Genomic DNA, 20085 nt, shown 5'->3' with positions numbered 1-20085 from the left:
TTCACAGGAGTAGTGGACCCGTTCTTTTTTCTGGATTGATACGGTTGCATGTGGCCAGCACATGGCTCAGAGCTAGACATGTCAAATCTGTTTTGTTTCTGATGCTTCAAGGAATCTGCTTTAATAGTAAAGAAGGTCCCTTTGTTTTTGCTTAAAGGATGAACCCAGACAGAATGATTTACAGAATTTTGCAGGGATTTGTGGAGTCTTTTGGAATATATTGTATCCATAACAATGCCAACCCAGAAATGGGCATTGCTTGACTCCATTTTGTTTGGAAAATTAGAATTTTGTCTCTGTAGAAAATACATACGAATCAAGTATAAGTGCTAATGATTGAGAAGAAATGATGAACCTATAGTTTAGACTCAAACATTTTGGAAGCTTTTGTTTTTACAGGAATCCAATTTTGAAAATCAAAAGTAAAATTAAGCTAATCAGCATTTTAAAATCTGATTGAAACAGAAGTTTCACTCTCTTAAGAGAGATATAACTGCAGACATTCCAGCTGTATGCTAATAATCAAACATTATCAAAAAAACTTCTTGAAAGAACTCTACTTAGCCATGCTGTTCTCATTACTTTCAAATTATTTTCTAAAAAAGAGAGTAATAAAATCATACACCTTCAAGTATTTCAAATTCAACTGTCCTTCCCTGATTGGTAGACACCAGAAAGTTTTACATTATCGATTAAAACATAATAGGCATCTATTCCTATATATATATATAGAAGTATTCAACTTTTTTTGCATATTTTTTCTAGGAGAGATGTTATAAACAATGGAAGAGAGAAGATTAAGGCAGATCAATGAATGTAAATGGCTTATTGAGGTTCCATGTCAGGACAACTTATTGAAGACTATTATAACTTTTTCTTTAGTCCAGGAAAACACAGAAGTATTTGCGACTTATTTCTGAGAAATGAGTTCAACTTATGATAAGTATGACACAAATACTAGATTTCTAGATACCAGTAGTCTTTGCTTTGTCCACAGGTGTGGGGTCATAAAAATGATGATGTATTTTGAAATTGTGCAAAACGATCCTAATGATCAATGGGAAAAATTATGACTGTTCCATGATCTTTAAACATTTTTTGTCAAAACATGAAGAACTCCCTTACCATTGCTTATAAATGTATGGGGAAAAGTACGAAAAAAAAAAAAAACCCAGTAATACTAATATTTATTTAGTACATTGTCATTTAAAACATTACAACATTGAGAAGTAAGAGTTGTATTTCTCGGCGGGTAGATATAGCTCAGTGGTAGAGCGTGTGCTTACCATGCATGAGGTCCTGGGTTCAATCCCCAGCACCTCCACTAACAAACAAATAAATAAATTAGAATGAATGAATAAATAAACCTGATGACCCCTCCCCCCAAAAGGAGAGAAAAATATTTCTAAAAAGGTACAAAACAAAACAAGCAAAAAAGTGTTGCATTTCTTTGCAAAGGGGTATCTAGAGTAGTTTGAACAATGTTTGCCTTTTCCTTCTCGTTCTAAAACTCACGTTACGGAGAGAGTATCTTTTCCACGCCTTGGTGACTTGTCATGGTCCTTTCCAAGTGTGTACCAGTTTCCAACATTTGCTCTTCTGTGTTTTCAGTGTCATAAAATATCCCCTAGAGTACCCATACTGGGAGTTTTTCTGCCTGTGTGACTTCTTCTGGGACATCTTTTTGTCACAACCACTTTCCTCATTCATGTCAATAAGGTCACCTTTGCTAAGTGCCTTTTGTCGTGTAGCTGGAATCTCTGAAACAGAAGAGGTGTCAACACTCCCGTGTCAACATCCCCATCTTCTAATCACATCCAAGTTCACTTTCAGTGTTATCACTTCCTGCACTTTCGTCTGTGGGCCAGTTTCCCCTTTTGCTTGTCCTTTTTTGTAAAATGGGAGGCAAGGAGATGACACAGCCCTGCGGTTTCCTGCCTTTGCGTGACTGTATAACAGGTATGCAGTAGCCAATCACTGACAGACCTGGCAAAGGATGAGACTGGTCACTGACCAAGATGTGCATTTATGGAGTTATGCGTAGACTGGAGAGCTAGCACCAGAGTTTTTAATTTATGTAATCATTCACCTTTAACACATCATGGCGACTAAAATTTGAACTGCGCTGTTGGAGGACTGGTATTGCTTAACTAAACCATGGTCATTAAAATTTGTGCATAGCATAGCTGTGTAAAGTAAGGACTGCCTGAATTAACCGAGCAGGACAATGACAAATTGTAGAAGGAACGGTACACTTGGTGGGAAAGCACAAATTTTCATAGTATATCAGATACATATATGCAGTATATATAAATATCAGCACAGATTCACATATTAAAAAATAAGGAGGTGGAGTTGATCCTCAGAATTCTATTTCATGTGTTTTGTTTCATTTTGGGTGTTGGGTGATTATTCAAACTTGAGTCTGAGGCACACACGAATGTGTATGTTCTGTGGATTTTCATTCCCACAGGAACCGGCCAATTCCTTGTGATTCAGGCAGAGACCAGTGCTTTACTTGAGATATGCTAAAGCTAGGAGATGCTTTGTAGTGTAAACTGATCAACTGTGGCTCAGTAATTGGCTTCTTCACCTTGCTGGTACTTTTGTTGGTAAGAACCTTACTCAATTTAGTTATCAACCTAATTTACTCTGTTAACTCCAAAAAAATGTTTATCTGGTGGCAAAACAGACTCCTGGCCTTTGCCCTTCCTTATTCTGGTCTTGTTTTCCAACAGAATTTTATTTTATGTGATTCCACTATGGTCTAGTGCACCAAGTCACATTTGGTGGAGGGATTTTTGGAGCTCTGTGTACTTCTGTGCTTCCGTCGAGAACAGAAGTGCAGAGAAAGGGCGTGGAAAGAGCACAGGCTTGGAACCCAGCCCGACTCGGCTTGGGTGTGGACTCCTGTGGGATCGCCTACAGACTGTGATCTGGGGCAACTTGGGTCCTCTGTCAACTTTAGTTTCCTCAGTCCTAATGTTGGAGGAGAATAGGTTCTTGCCTCAGAATTCAAGAGCAAAGCATGATATAGTGAAAGCAAGTTTATTTAGAGAGAGACACACTTCACAGAGAGCAGGATCTGTCTCACTCAGAAGGGAAAACCACTTAGGGGTACACACAACATAGACAGAATGTGGCCCATCTCAGAAAGGTGAGTGGAGAGAAGCCGAGAGGTGTGGGGGAGTTTAGTTTAAAGTAAAAGTAGATAAACATTCCATAGACAGAGTGCGGGCCATCTCAGAAGGCGAGAGAGAGTGACAGAGCAACAGCAACCACGTGGTGCAGAGCAGTTAGGTTTTATGGGCTTGGTAATTTCATATGCTAATGAGTAGGAGGATTATTCCAACTACTTTGGGGAAGGGGCAGGGATTTCCAGGAAATGCCCCCCACCCACTTTTTGACCTTTTATGGTCAGCTGGGGACCTGTCATGGCAGCATGGGTGCACCATGAGGCTCAAGGTCTACTGGAAGTTGAATCTTCTGCCATCTTGGTTCTAACCAGTCCATCCTGTCAACTGCTGTGTCATTCCTTCAATGGTTGTGCTCTGCCCCCTTTCCTCTTACTTCACGAATATAAGTCCTTTCCATTTCCACACCTACCACTGACCTCATTCAGGATGAAGTGCTCTGGGGACTTGAGCACTAGCTCCAATTGCTGGATGCCGGCTGCCCAGAGCACTCACTCTTTTAAGAAAAACAGGAAGCTAAATCAGTGTTCCTTGAAAAAGAATTCTGCCACAGTTAGTCTTGTCTGTGATGGTTGTGGAAATGAGAGTGGTGACAGAACTGTGCATTTTTTGGACCCCGGACTAGAGACTCTGCACTAATATCTAAAATTAGTTAGAATTTTAACTATTCTGAAATCAGGTAAAATTTTCATGGAAGAACATCTGATAGGACTGCCAGTTGTTTATTCCTGGTACAATCAACTGTGGCTGGTGGAGGCAGGAGGGACCCGAGTACACAGAGTCATTCCTTCTATAGAGCAGTTCGTCCTTCTAAGGGAACAGATGTGTGGGGCAGGTAGCAAAACATGTCTAGTACTTCTAAGTTTATTGCATCCTGAGGTGACTGTTTTGAGATGATAGCATCTATTTGGATATGGGGCGTTGGCCCTATTTGTTCAGTCAGGTTTAATGTACAGTCATGCCTTGAAGAGCAGAATTGTATTCACATCCTTCAGTGTTGCCCACTGACATAATGCCTCGTTCTCCTTTCAGTGCACACACCTGTCCAAAGCCGCTTCTTTAGTGTTAAGGAAAAGTTAACTTAATGAATCTTCTTCTTTTTAAAAAAAATTTTTTATTGAAGTATAGTCGGTTTACAATGTTGTGTTTGTTTCTGGTGTAGAGCATAGTGACTCAGTTATACATAAATATATATATATTTCTTTTCATATTATTTTTTCTTATAGGCTATTACAAAGTATTGAATATAGTCCCCTGTGCTATAGCGTAGAACCTTGCTGTTTATCTATTTTATATACAGTAGTTAGTATCTGCTAATCCCAAACTTCCAATTTATCCCTCCACCCCTCCCTTTCCCCCGGTAACCATAAGTTTGTTTTCTATGTCTGTGAATCTGTTTCTGTTTTGTAAATAAGTTCATTTGTGTCATTTTTTAAAGATTCCATATGTATGTGATATGTATTTTTCTTCTCTGTCTGACTTACTTCACTTACTATGACAGTCTCCAGGTCCATTTAAATTGCTGCAAATGGCATTATTTTATTATTTTTTATGGCTGAGTAGTTAATGAATGTTCTTCTTGCCAGTGACTTGCTAAGTCACTCTAAGATTAAAACACTATTATTGCGAGGAGGGAAAGTGACAAGAATTACAATAAAGACAAGTTATTTGCATCTTGATTTCTTCCAAAATTATGCTTGGACTGCCCTTACCTCCTCAGATGCAGACTGTTTCGGCAAACTGAACAATTTACTATGAAAGATCTAGGAACTAGAGGAGGCAGTGGGAGGGAGGAAAGGTGTGCGGGACTGGGTGCGTGAGGCAAATGTTCTGGCACTCTCCCTGCCCATCTCTCCACCAGTAGACTCTTCTCTCTCTTTTCCTATTTTTCCTTCCTCTTTCTTCTCTCCCATCCTTTAAAAAAAAAAATTCCTCATTCTTTTTTCACTTGTTTTTAAATCTGCCTCCAGGCATCACGTTGTCGGGGCTGCTGTGCACTTGCCCTGGAGTGCACAGAAGAATTAGCAAGGGCGTCTCTCTGGCATTTGAGAGCATGACTTCTCTGTAATTTACTACATCTGTTATGATGCAAAGGGCTTTTCCCATCTAACTGCTGAGCTTCCTTTCTCTCATCTCTAATACCAACTACAGATCTTCCTCAATTTACGATGGGGTTACGTGCTGATAAACCCATCATAAACTTAAAATATCGTAAGTCAAAACTGCATTTAATGCCACTAACCTACTGAACATTGTAGCTTAGCCTCACCTACCTTAAACATGCTCAGAACGCTTGACTACAGCTGGGCAAAATCATCCAACACAGAGCCTATCTTACAATAAAGTGTTGCCTGTCTTATGTAACGTATTGAGTACAGTACTGAGGGTCTATGGATACAGAATGGGTGTCAGTCGTTTCCCCTGTTGATCACGTGGCTGGCTGGGAGCTGCGGCTGCCACTGACCAGCATCTTGAGAGAATACTGTATGCAAGTTGCTAGCCCGGGAAAAGATCAAAGCTCAAAATTCAAAGTTTGGTTTCTACTGTGAATGCGTATTGCTTTTGCACCATGATAAAGTCAAAAAAATCATTAAGTTGAACCATCGTAAGTCAGAACTGTCTGTATAGGTTCTTTCTTTCTCACCTGTTCCCGCCGTCTGCTCCAGTGTTCGAGTGCACGTTTATGCTTTAGTGCTGCAGAGGACTTGGCATCAGCCAAAAGGAGCTGAGCCTTACACTGCTGGGTTCCTTTGCATGGATTTAAACCATTAAACAGCCCTTTCTAGACACCTCCAGCATTGCTCCCTTCTCAGCTCTTGCCGTTTCTTCCTAGACCCTTCCATGTCTTCAAAGCACAAAATTCTCCGTGGTGCTTGGAAGGCGCCGCCCATTCTCCAGGGACCTGGTCCCAGGCTGAGCCATTGCCTTTGGCCTCGTTTTGGCTTCTGGACAGTTTTTATTCTTTCAGGTTTAAATCCTGGCTTATCCTTCCTGTGACTTCTGATTAAAGTGCCTTTTCTTTCCTTTGCTATTTTTTTCTTTTCTTTTCTTGTAGTTTTCTTTACCATCTTTGCAGATTCTGCCTGGTCTCTGACTGATTCTTTTATTTTTTTTTTTCCCTTCCAATTTTCCCTCAAATGATTGTTCTCACAGATCATGTAAAAGCCTGATGAACTGAGGGTTGGGATATCCCGGATTGCTTCGTTCTGATCTCAGTGCCTTTTTGTAGAATGTGCCCCAGTTCTGACATCTTAAGTAACAGCAGTTTAAATTTTAACAAAACTCATTTTTTAACCCTCCCCGTCTGTCTCCCTTCCCCGTGTTGTTGACTAGCTCTCATTTTAGAGCCTCTTAAGACCATTAGTGGTCATTGCCACTTCCTCCCAGTGCCAAGTTAGTCGATTGTGGAAAAATGATCGATTTTAGGCATGTCTGACCTTTGCATGTCATCTTCTAGAAGGGGTATGAGTAGTAATAGGTCTCTGTTTGGCATTGTTTCTTTCCCAAATATTTAGAAAGACATTCTGCCTGCTATTGTATCTTTGGTGGTTGAGATTCTTCATAAACATCTTTTAATCTTACCATTTCATGAAAGACCTACACCAGATAAATTATGAGCTCAGTGCTTATAATGTTCAGATTAATATTTGTCATCTGTTTTACAAAACAAGTATTTCTTTCATTTGAGAACGACCAGGTTCTGTTTGTTTATAACTAGTAAAATAAACAATTTATTGTATATTTTGTTCTCTTTTCTATTCTGAAGCAAACTTTCTTATGAGTGTATGAATTTAATGACAGAGTAAATATCTCATGAGATGATTATTTTTGCATCTTGCATTAAATTATGTATTCCTTTTAGGACATGGGACAGTTATTCATCCTCATCACTCACAAAGTGCCTGAAATAAATTTGGTCCTCATTAAATACTTCAATAATTGCAGCATCAGTGAAAAATTTGTGAACGTTCAAATTTGGAATTAATGTACCATTTTTGTTAAACATTCTTGTCTGTTTCAGTTCTGGTAAAATTATTGAGAGGTATACATCATATAACTCAGGAAACCAAGGCTTAGTAAAGAGAATGGTGGGCTTGGATTTAGAAGACATGAAATCAAAGCTCAGTCCTGCTACTCTTCAAACTTTATGAACCTCGATTTCCTCAAATGTTACATAGGGAATAATATGTCTGAAAGTGTTAGTGGGAAAAATAAATCAGAGAAGAAAGTGTTTTTCACTGTGTTGAAAGGCATGCAATAAGTACTTTAGAAAATGCTAGAAGCTTCCTTGCTTTCCATTATCCATTCTTTAAGATACAAGAATAAAGATTTACAGATATTTAATTCTTCTCAGAAAAAAAGTATTTAATTCTACCTTTAAAAAAATCTGTCTTTTGACTTTTGAAGATCAGTGCAATGGAAGGAATTTTTTTTTTTTTCTTAGCATCAAATGATCTGGAGGACTTTTGCTTCTGGGAATGACAGACCAAGGTTTTAGTAGAAGACTCCGTTGCAGAAAGCATCTAAGAAACTTGGGCTTAATACAAAGCAACTGCTTGAAGAATGAACAGAGCAATCTTGTGTACACACTCAGAAGATAGAACAATAGGGCTGTAAGCAGCAGTTCCTCATTTTTTCAGCTTTTAGCCTGGAACTAAATACAGTCTGCACAATTCCTGCAGGGGAGGCAGGAACAACAGTGGGAACACATACTGGCTTTCTGGCCGAGGGAACCAGGAGACCGAAGCCAGGGGAATGTGGCTACTGAAAGGAGTAGGGGAATCCCAGAATGGGAAGATCCAAAAATTCTGTCTGTCCACATATCCGGCTCATCTTTAGTCCATGCTGTGTTGAACAGACTCAGAGCAACTCAGCTAGAGAAGAAGTCTGAAGAGGGATAGGAGCTGCTGCCGCCAAATCAGAATCTCAAATTAAGCCCAGCCGAAATAATTACCTACAAAAAAGAAAGAAACAAAATGTGTTGGAAAACAAAACAATGTTCAGAATCCCCACAATGTAACATTCAAAATATGCAGCATAAAGTCTAAAATTACTTGACATAAGAAGATGGAACATCTTTGCAAGAGAAAAGAAAATCAAATGCATCGAATTCTGAGATGAACCAGATTTTAGAATTAGCAGACAAGGATTTTAAGTAGCTATTAAAACCATCCATACTTAATGAGATGAGACAAATTTCTCACCGTGAAGCAGGAGATATGAAATCCCAGCATATAAATGGAAATGTTAGAGGAACTAAATGAAAATTCCAGAACTGAAAGTTGCATAGGTAACAATAAATCTCACCAATTTGTCATGAGATTGTTGGTAATTCATCTAGTACAGCGCCTGATGTAGATATCTTCTATTTCCCACGTTCTTCAGCTATTCAGTCATGATAACATGACAGTCATTATATTGGGTCCAGCTTAGCCTTCAAGGTCTGTTCTTTAATTGATGCCCAATGTCCTGCTGGAGCAGATACCATCATCATCATCATCATCATCATCAGTATTATTTTGGTGGCTTAAACAGTAAAAGTGTATCATCTTTCAGTTCTGCAGGTCAGAAATCTGACACTGATGTACAATCAAGGTGTTGGCAGGGCTGTATTCCTTTCCAGTGGAAATTCTAGTGGAAAATCCATTCCTTGCCTTCTCCAGCTTCTGGGGGCCACCTGCATTTTTGTCTTATGACCCCCTTCCTCCATCTGAAAACCAGCAGTGAATGATAGAGTCCTTTTCATGAGGCCAGCTCTTCTGGCCTCTGCAGCCTGGGAAGGTTCTAGGCTTTTAAACATTCTGTAGTTAGACTGGTTCTACCAATGATCAGGATAATCTCCTCACCACAAAACCATCACCTTTAATCACCTCTGCAAAATCCTTTTTGCTGTGTAGGGTAATATATTCATAGGTTCTGGATACTAGGATGTGGACATTTTTGGTGGACGGTAGTCATTTATCTCTCCTTTGTTTCTTATGTTCTCTCTTCTTGAGCTCTTAATAGGCAGATATTGATCTTCTGTATCACTTAACTTTTCTGATATGTTTTCCTTCTCCTTGACCCTTTGATTGTTTTATGCCTTGTCCAATTTTTTCAGATTAAATTTTTATTTTAGAACAACTTCAGATTTACACCAATACTGTGAAGATAGTATAGGCGTTCCTTATACCCTGTACCTAGTTTCTCCTATTATTAGTATCTTACATAACGAAGGTATATATATATTTTTACAATCAATGGACCAATATTGATGCATTATCATTAACTAAAGTCCATACTTTATTTGGGTTCCCACGATTTTCCCCTGATGTTCTTTTTTGTTGCTGTTCCAGGATCGCATCCAGGGTACCAAATTACATTTAGTCATCATGCCTCTTCAGCTCCTCTTGGCTATGACAGTTTCTCAGACTTTCCTTGTTTTTGATGACCTTGAGAGTTTTAAGGACTGATAGGTATTTTGTGGAATGCCTCTCCACTGGGATTTGCCAGATGTTTTCCTCATGATTTGACTGGGGTTGTAGGTTTTTGGGAAGAAGGCCATAGAAGTAACTGCTATTCTCATTACATCACATCAAGAGCATACTACTAACATGATTTATCCCTATTGATGTTAACCTTGCTTACCTGGTTGAGGAGGGTTTTGCCCACCCTCTTTCCATCCTGTTCTCTTTGGAGGGCAGTCAAATTTCCTCTTTCCCTCCCTCTTTCCATCCTGTTCTCTTTGGAGGGCAGTCACTATGTGTAGCCCATACGTGAAGTATCCGTATAAATTATTTGGAATTCTTTTGCAAGAGAGATTTGTTCCTTTTCCCCATTTATTTACTTATTCAGCCATTTGTTTATATCTGTGTATGACTCATGGGTATTTATTTTATATTTGTGTTATGATTCAACATTATTTATTTTGTTTGTGCAGCATTTTCCAACTTTGGCCTTTGGGAGCTCTTTCCGTTAGTGCCAATGTCCTTGTTGACATTACCCCCATCATTGCAGGGTTCTGTTTTTTGTTTGTTTGCTTGTTTTTGAGCACTTCCTTACTTTCTGGCACTACATGACGCTACAGGCTCATCTTGTATACTTCCTGTCCTAGTCCTAGACTCAGACATTTCTCCAAGGATCCTTGATTCCTTTTATTGAAGAATCGTATAAGAAACTAAGATCTTTGCACTGAGTGTGCTTGTTACTACTAGTGTGGTATTGCTTCTCAGCCCTCTCAGCTGGCAGGACATGGAAATATATGGTGTGTACCAATGCCTGTATGTACACCTATCTATAACTATTTCTGTAGGTAATCATCTGCATTCCTGTTAGCTCAAGATGAGTTTATACTGATGTCCTCAACTCTATTCCATCACCACATGGAACATTCTAGCCTACTCTCTTTCTTATCTGTAACCTCCTACTCCAACGGTGAGAAACCTAACTCCCACTAATACCACTTTTTGGACTACTCAGGATTTACTCTTCCTTTGATTGGTAATCGTACCCAGAATTTCCTCCATAAACCACCCTTGTTACACTCCCCATTCATATAGTTTAGTGGAGTTGATCCTACTTAGGATTAATGGTTTCATTCGTCTACTTGGCCTTGCTAGTTAGCACAGCCTTTCTCCTTGACTGTGGGTTTTGGTTTTGGGAGAGACATATAGCCCAGGTTAGTCCCATCTCAGGACTTCTGCTGGGGTAAGAAGAGAAGAGAAATTTTCTTTCTGTTGACTTCATTGCTAAGATGATGCAAGTCTACTCACAGGGGAAAGCCTGCCTGAGAAAGATGCAACACAAAGGAAAGGCTGACCAAAAGTTGAGTAGAGATACCTTCTTGAGGATACTGTCTGAACACCTGGACCCAATCACACCTCCCCGTGAACACTCCCATTGTGGATCAGAAACTTTCCTATTTTTCTTAAGCCCATTTTGATTTGGATTTACGCCGTTTGTAACCAGAATCTCTGTGTCCTTTACCCACCTAGGTTTAACTGGATTTTATTAAATTTATGATCCTGAGGCACTGGAATGCAACACACGCATTAGGATAACATCCTTTAATCCTGCAGATTTCAGTGAGCCCAAGATTAACCTGTAATCTGTGGAGAGTTATACCCTAACACTAGCTTTCCTTTTGTGTGAAAGCCAAGTAGAAATTTTATGCTGATAGCTAGAACAATTTTTAATTTAGGCCACTAGAAAATAAAATGCCCTATCTGTCTTTAATAGTAGACTGTAGCAGACTGAAAAATCATCGAACTTTTGCTTCCTCTCACTCCCTTTTGCATATTTTCTTTTTTTTTCAAACTATCATTTGTCTGAGAACATGTAAGCTCTAAAATGAATCATTTCCTTATCATTATACTCTTTTTCCATTTGATGTCATTATTAAATTCTGCACTCACAAAGAAAAAGTGGCAGTTAGTTTGAGTTTTTGGTATTGTTTAGATCTCTGTTTTAGCTGCATGTTAACATTGAAGAATTTGCTCTTAGAATATTAAAAAAAAAAGGACAATTACAATTTCCATTATCCTATTGACCTCTGTACCTTGTGTGAAATTTTCACCATCATTTAAAATTTTTGATTGCTTACTTTTTGAAGGTTTGAGGTAATTCTCAACTAGAGGCAATGTTTGAAGTAATTACTAACTTCAGGTTGCTAACAGCAGATGAGAGAATCTGTCAGTTATTTGGTTCTTTTGACCAAAGAATTTGGAAACATTGGTGTTAGGAGGATACCTTTATTCACGTCACTGATGTTTCCCTCCAGGCGGAGAGACTTTCATTGCTGCACCAGCTCTGGCCTCTCTACTAACCTTCACTGGGTCTCCTGAGAGTCACCTGACGGTGAGTGTGGGATGGGGAAGTTTGCATGCCCTGCTCTTTCCTTTCCTCTGCTCTGCCCCTGATCCACCTCCTCCAGGAAGCATGTAATATCTTCATTATCTCAGCCATCCAGGATAGTAGAGGTAAAGCCCCTGATCCCTGCGGAGCACAGTCTTGTTTCACTCTACGTGTAATTGTTACCTCTCTTTATAAGCCTTGGATGGTGAGTTTACTTAAAACTGTTTCTGATCTCACCAAGAATGTCCTTAGAAACTGCCAGATCTTTAAAAGGAAATATGCATCTTCTTCTGACATCTTATCTATGACTCCAGGTCATACCTAAAACAACAACAGCAATGATAGCACAGCTTTGTGATCTGATCCATGGCAGTAAGGTATAGGGAAACCTCAGTTTTGAATTTCTTTTCCCCCATTTACTCTCTGTGCAAAGATGTATTTGGAAATATATGATTGCCATGGACCAGGTGAACTGGATGTGATCACATCTTATAGCTCCTCTGTTTTATCCTAAGGGAGAGGAGCTGGTGATGTTGATGGTGTATGAGTCAAGACAGGAGAGGAGGCCATTTTATGTGCTGAGTTGGCTTGGATCTGGCAGAGAAGGTAGTGAGTAAGCTTGCGTGGATAAAGGAACAGAAAAGATTGGGGCTGATAGATTAACTCAAGGAGTCCTGAGTAAATGAGTTAATTGTTTAGAGGTGATAGAAGAAGAAAGGCAACACACTTGTATTTATTTTGTGGCTCTAGACTTTGAAACATATTGGGGTGAAGGGGCTCACTCTCAAACTGTGCTTGTCACTCTTTAAGCTAAATTAGAATTAAGGCATACAGTTGACATGGAGTTTTTCCTTTGCAACATCAGTGGGAAGATTCTTTCAGCCAAAGATAGAACTGTGTGTATAAAGCAGCCAAATGAGTCAAACCAATATCACAACATTTTTTAACAACATTTTTTGATTTAGTAGTCATTATTGGAAAGGCCAATTGTGCATTGCTATAATCATCCTCCTTTTTTTAAATGGAGATAGGGAGTAGAAAATGTGAAAACACTTGAGAAGCGAGTCCAGACATTCTGTAGACTATGAAAAGGTGCGTATTTAGCATCCATCTCCCGTGCTGCTGAGATTTTCCCACGAGCATCACCTAGAGATTCTTGGCAAAAAGAAGGTAGTTGAATCTCTGGGCAGCTCTTGCCCTCAGGTGTAATGGATGTGCCAAACCTCAGAGTATCTGGCAAACCACTGCCCATTCTCTTTTTTTTTTTTCACTTTAGATATGCCCAGTTCATTGTATGCCAATTTTAATTCAATTAAAAATAAAAAATAAAGGTACACACACTGGTAGATGTAGATACAGAAAACAAAGATTGCTTTTTTAAAATGTGATCTGTGACCCCTAAGGTACAGAATATTGTAGACCATGGCTTCCTTCTTGTCTAAAGATTTTATGAAAGATATTATTCCATTTTTAATGACTCGAGTGAAATTCACCTGCCTCTCACCCCGATGGGAGGATGGCCGTGTGAATCTGATGATTCTTACCCCAATTCTAATGGGATGAAGCTGGTTAGATTTAGGCAGAGTAAATGACCCAAGGGAGGTCGTTCTAAGACTAGCCAGAGTGCTGTTATGTGTGTGGTCTGTTTTAAGGGGAAAAAATAAAAGCCACTCTAATCCTCTACTTCAGGAATTTGAACTAAGTTTTAGTTGACAGTGTTGTTTGAGGTGGAAGTTGGGACATGTGGCTATAATGGGCAGAAACTGTGAATACTCAAAGAAGCATGTTGACAGGGGTGAAATGGATATGTAGAGAGAAGCAGAGAAAGACACCTGCCTTTGACACCTTGAGAAAGAATCCATTAGACGCAAAGGAGTCTGAAGGAGTATCCTGTCCTTAGACTGGCTGCAGATCCTAGGAATGTGCTCATTCCTGTCCATGGGTCTCCTTTCAATAAGTCCTCTTTTCCTTGAAGTTAGTTGAGTGGGTCTCCGTTCCTTGAATCCAAACTGCCAAATTAAATTTTCAACACAAAATGAAATAACACATCTTTATTGTTCAATGTTCCCATGAACTATCCCAGTTTAGCTTCAGTGGCAAGATGTGTGCTTCCTTTTTTTTGCATAAATGAGCAAAAATCATGTTCTTATTCAACAACAATTTTTCAATATTTTAAAATAGAAATATCTCAGCTGTTTCAGGCTGTAGGGAAGTTTATGTTGGAACGTGCTGCCAGGGACTGTTACAGCAAAGCATCTATCATATTTTCTTTGGCCGTAAAATCTAGTGTGATGAGTACATTCTTTTTCAAATTTTCTATAATTGAATTTAATCTGAGCTCTCACTATACCCAGTGTCAGAAAACTGAATCTGGTCAATTCTGTAAACTCACTCCCTTCAGTGTTTTCTCAGTTATTTCCAGCTCCCCATGCTAGAGGGTATCACTGGCTTGTGGGGCACTGGGCTACGCCTGCTGTGTGGATTCCCCACCATGTAACATGTCCTGTGGGGTCTTTTGCTATTGATATTCATTCTTGTACCTGAGTAGTCTTCATCATAAAGGAAGACATGGGGTCTCCACCCCCCAACTTCTCTGGTCTTGGAGGTCCAACCTCATCTTGGGACTTATCATGGCTAATACCTACCTGGTTTGTGTTCAGGGAAGGGTGTGGATGCCCGGCCCTTCTCAGAGACTTACCAGCATTTAATCTCTCTTCATGTCCTCCTTTCTTAAATCTTCTCTATCTTAGGTTAGGCAACATTTATCTAATATTGGGGGTGGAGATAAGAATAAACTGGTGCTTAATCTCTCTTATTTTCAGTCATGTTTTGATGTAGATTTCTCAGAGGACACAACCTGACACAGATTGGTAGCTTGTGTAGTCCTTGAAAACCACTGGTTTAAGGCACAGAACCCCGTATCCCAATAAAGAGTCTTGGGAAAGGTCAAGATGTAAACCAAGGCATAAACTGTGCTTTCGTGATTGAAGTCAGTCTGGGTTTCTGAGAGCTGGGTGGATTCTGAGGAGGTGGAAGACTAGACTCCATGGAAGAGTTGGAAATCATGGTACCCTCTACTGGAACTGGTGCTTGAAGAAAATGTGAAGAGAAACCACGGACCTTTCCTAGTCCATTTTAGGCTGTAATGTGTTCTGTACTCTGTAAGAGTAAGCAATTTGAGTCCTGAATGTTCTAATATGCCTGTCATTGGGAGGTCAAACAACATTGGCCCTTGGATGGAAACATGTGCCTAACAATGAACTTGAATTGTTGCTTCCCTTCTCATGTAACGGGCAAGTGGAAGAGTTTGCATGACATGCACACCGTGTTATTGGGGTATCAGCTAGTTTGCTTTCAAGCTTCCTGGGACTATTGCAAATAAATTACAGAATATTTGGAATATCTGGTAATATCTGAATAGTAAGGTATAATATCTAATGAGTCACACCATCCCATTCTTGAGGATGGGGATTTTTCATTCCTATGAGAAATAAATCACTAATTTAATTTGATTCGGTTTAAGTTTCATGACTTATAGAATGTATATTTCTCCATGTGAAGACCTATAAAATCTATACGTCTAACTTCCTTTCCTCTTATTTTGGAATGCCCAGAGCTTGTTCTAGTTAGGTAGGATGATTCAAGACCCAAAGCCAATTGTTTTGGCAGCTTGATGCTGAGAGCAGGGACCCCACTGCCAGGATGATCACCGCCTGGGATCAGGAGGCTCCTGAATTGTTTGTTGTGCCAAAACCCAGCATTTGGAGCGCTGTGGACATTAAAAGATAGCTTGGAACTTAAGAAAGTGGGTTTCTCTTAAGCTCTGATTAGGAAATGTAAGATCATAGACCCAGGCTCCAAATAAAGGGTTTATTCAAGCAGAAGGCATGGATAGTGACAGCTCGCATCTTAGGACTTTGCAGCTGCACCTGTGAGAACTGACCATACACAACAGAGACTCTCCTCGTGCTATCCCTCCCTCTGCTCCTCCTCCCTCCATCCTCCTTTCCTTTCTTTTTTTGGAACGACCTAATCAGACAGGCCAGGGCTGGGATATTGTCTCTGCTGTTTGTGACTGATGTGGCCTTGGACCGATGATGTAATCTACATGCTTCAGTACCTTCTCCTTGGTGCAGATAATAAAACATGTTTGCAAGGTCAGTGCGGAAATACTTGAGAAAAGATCTCTCCAGGGGGACACTGTGAACTTGGCCAGCTGGGATTTATGTTTACATAGTACTTTGTTGTACTCTATGGTGGCTGAGTTTTTAAAAATAAAGATTTCTTTTGGTGTTCTGTGGCTAGTGTGCTTTGAGCAGAGGGCTGGTGTAAGTCTTAACAGACAACTCCAGGGAAGGGATTCTCTGCAGAAGCCCTGGGCTAGTGGAAGCTGGCTTCACACCATGAGGCCTTCTAGTAATTTCATTGCTTTGCTGGAATATAGCTGAAGACTTAAAGGATCCATGGCTTTGGAAAAGTCGAAGATGATTAAAAAAAAAAAAAAAAAAGAGTCTCAAATGATTTAAGCCTTTTAGTTGCAGAGTTCATTCCTTTTTGAGGATTTATATTTTACCACCCAGGCTCTCCTGCCTCTGGTGCCAGTCTTCTCAATTTCCTCCTCATGCCTGCGAGGCTTTGTGAAGGAGGCTAGTACTGGCCTCTACTTACAAGAACCATATGAAATGACTGGGTCGGAGGCACAGAGCTGGTTACCTTGATTCTGATCTTCCACTTATTTGTCCTGTGACTTTGATTTCTTCAGAATGCGGGTGAGGAAACTGAGTCCAGCCAGAGGTCTTATGGCTTGTAAATAGAGATGCCCACTTGAACCCAGGCCTATTGACTTAAACTTGGGTGATCTTCCCAGAGTATCCTACGTAGATTGTTACTTTGCCTTCTGGTACTTGGTCTCCCAGGCTCTTTTCTGTCTACTTATGTCCTGATCCTCTGCTTTATTCCTCATTCTCATTCTTCAGGCATGTTGTGATTGATTGCTTATCGTTTTGTCCTTTAATACCTGTTGGCCCCTTAAGACTGGCTTTAGCTTTCCTGCTAAAGTCCATTACACTGTTATCAAAATCTGCTGTGGACATAGCCCTCCACCCTCCAGCTGCCCATGTTCTAAGGCATAGTAGGTCTGCACCTTGTGCAACATTTGGAAATCTTTTTTGGATTCTTAGATGCAACACTGAATTTCTTTTTAACAACACATCTCTCTGTATAATTTTGATTAATTTTATAATTTTAAAAGTCACTGCAAATTAACATTTGCCATAATTTCAAAATTGGAGAGAAATAATGTCAAGTTTAAGTAAGAGTCTGAAATTTATTTAAAGAATTTGGATTTGACTTTCTAATAGAATATGAGTCACTTCCCAAACATATTTTGTTATGGGGAGAATTTTCTGTGTATTTGACTGTATGAATTTATATTTGCTTTGTATTTACTTTAGTCTTACAAGATGGACAGCAGCAGGAACATGAGCCTTATCAGTGCAAACACTGAACCTATACACACTTTTTAAAAGCTGTCTGAAAATCTGAGTAGAAGACTCAGATCATATTATAAAAATTCTGTTCCTTTCCCCAAATCAACTACTAACTTAAAAAAAAAACAAACAAACATAGAAAGCCGATTGTCCCATCACATTTTACATTGAAGAGGAATGAAAAACAAAAACATTTTCGACAATGCCATACAAATAGTTCAGAATAAGATATTGAATAGAATTTTAATGAAAAATAAAATTTAGACAAAATATGATTTGAACAAAAAAAGGAGAAAGAAATCAGCCTATAAGAGAAGGGCAACTGTAGATTTAAAATAACCAAAACTAAGTATTTGTCTGTTGCTCTTTTCAAATTGCAAATGGAGATTACAGGGTGTTTTATATTTTAAATGGAATTATTTTTCTAACTACCAATTGCTTTATGACTATGGACTGTCAAACAGAGCCTGTTAATGGAATCCAGTTAGATCAAAGGAATTTCAAAGGACTCTCTAAAAAGCACAAATGCCACCAGCAAAATGCCAATTTGGATTTGTCCTTTTATGCAGTTGGAAGAAAGCAACAAGTATGACGTTTAAATTTTAGTGTCTTGATATGCACCCAGCTTCTGTTTGGGTTTATTGCATTCTTCTAACACTAAGTGAACTTCTAAATTTCATAACCTCTAACAAGTGCCCGTCACCTCTTACTGAGAACTTTCTCAGTGTGGAATGCAATTAATTATTGGTCTATGGGGAAGAAGTTGCGAGAAGACACCAACTCTGTACCCAGGTGGCCAGTAGGGGAGGGAGAAGGAGAGGCAGAGAGGCAGGAGAAAGCTGCCTCACAGAGTTGCTTGTTTTACCCTGGAAGCTGCAAATGGATTCCGAGGCACTTCTGAGACAAGTTTTCCAAAACCCTTTGTTCCGGCAGTGATGTTTATATTCTGCTGCAATTGCTAGATGTTATAATCAAGAAATTCAAAACGCATGAACATTGAAAATTCATTAATTATTGATTTGCTTCAGCATCCCTTCCAGATCATGTAAAATGTGCATTCTGACCACAGATTCTATGAGAAGCTGGCTCATAGAAATGATTCAAGCTTGTGAAGAATGGACATGATCATCTAAATTACTTGAAACAAGTGAAAGGAAAACCCAAATAAATTAATGAAGATTTTTGTTTTCATGTGAATAAGAGTTTTTTTTTCCAGCCCATATTGATAGGATATTTTATTCAAATCATTAAAAGGGAAATGATTGCACAAATCTCCTTTCAAAAGGAAACTGTAGGTTTTAGCATTTAGAATGAAGCTAAAGACTATCAGAAATTTATTAAAAAATTATAAAATGGGCCAAAAGAGGTTGAAGAATGGTAACGTTAAAGCCTTTCCTAAATATTGTGGATCTTCTTCCTAAAGTGATGCTCCAAGTTCCTGTCATCTAAATCACCAGTTGTAACGTGTATATGTTTAAGTGTACAACAGAGATCTCTGCTGACTCAAACTAGATTCACTGGTAACAGCTTTACCAGGTCTGCAGAGGGAGGTATAAATGCCTGGGGTTTGTCTAGTAAGCCTAGACAGTGATTCTCAATCTGACAGCTTTTGCCCCTCTGGATACATTTGGTAAAAATGTCTGGAGCCATTTTTGGACGTCAAAGCTGGGGATGGGGGTGGGTACTTTTTACATCTAGTGGGTAGAGGAAGGGATGCTGTTCAACATCCTACAGTGCACAGGACGGGCCCTTACAATGAAGAATTATCCAGTCCAAAAAGTGAAGAGTGCAGAGACTGAGAAACCCTGGCCCAGACCCAAGCTTGATAGTGAAACTAATGAGAATAGGTATAAAATAAAAAATAATGAAAGCTAGTTTTCAAGAATGGGATAAAACCACCACCATCATGAAAATGTAGAGACTATAGGAAAGAGAGTTACTATCCATATGGCATAAATGCACACGTGTTTACTCCGTATCTTAATTCATAGCATTCCAGCACATATCAGTGCTTCTACAAAAACTTTAATAATAGTGGTACTTCTGAACTTTTAACAAAAGGTGAGCTTTTGAAAATTTTTTATTTTATTTTTTATTTTTTGGTGGGAGAGGTAATTAGGTTTACTTATTTATTTTTAGAGGAGGTACTGGGAATTGAACCCAGGACCTTGTGTATGCTAAGCGTGTGCTCTACCACTTGATTTATATTCTCCCCACAAGGTGAGCTTTTTGATGGGGGAAAAGAAACATTTTATTCTTATTCTATGTAAAGAATATTTATTCTTGTAAAAGCAGCAGAATGTGACTAAAATGGGCATTGTTTTTTGGGTGGTTCAAATAACAAACCTTTATTTTCTCACAGTTCTAGAGACTGGAAGTTAGAGATCAGGATGTTAGCAGGGTTGATTTCTTCCAAGGTTTCCTTCCCAGGCTTTTTGATAAATGTCTTCTTCCTGTGTTTTCATGTGGTTTTCCCTCTGTATACATCAGTGCCCTGATTTCTTCTTTCTATAATCACAGCAGTCATATTGGATTAGGGAAGACCCAATTGAACTAAAATGGGTATTTCA

General features: G+C 39.2%; 1 non-coding gene across 1 annotated transcript; it reads left to right on the top strand.

Annotated features, from left to right (window-relative positions):
• The first annotated feature begins 1251 nt into the window (after positions 1-1251).
• Positions 1252-1324, top strand: TRNAG-ACC (transfer RNA glycine (anticodon ACC)). Its single transcript has one exon. It is a non-coding gene; the product is annotated as a tRNA-Gly (tRNA).
• Positions 1325-20085: the final 18761 nt, after the last annotated feature.

This window comes from Camelus dromedarius, chromosome 1 (assembly GCF_036321535.1).
Source record: "Camelus dromedarius isolate mCamDro1 chromosome 1, mCamDro1.pat, whole genome shotgun sequence".
NCBI lineage: Eukaryota > Metazoa > Chordata > Mammalia > Artiodactyla > Camelidae > Camelus > Camelus dromedarius.
Note: the sequence above shows the minus strand (reverse complement) of the source record. Positions and strands in the feature narration are given on the sequence as shown.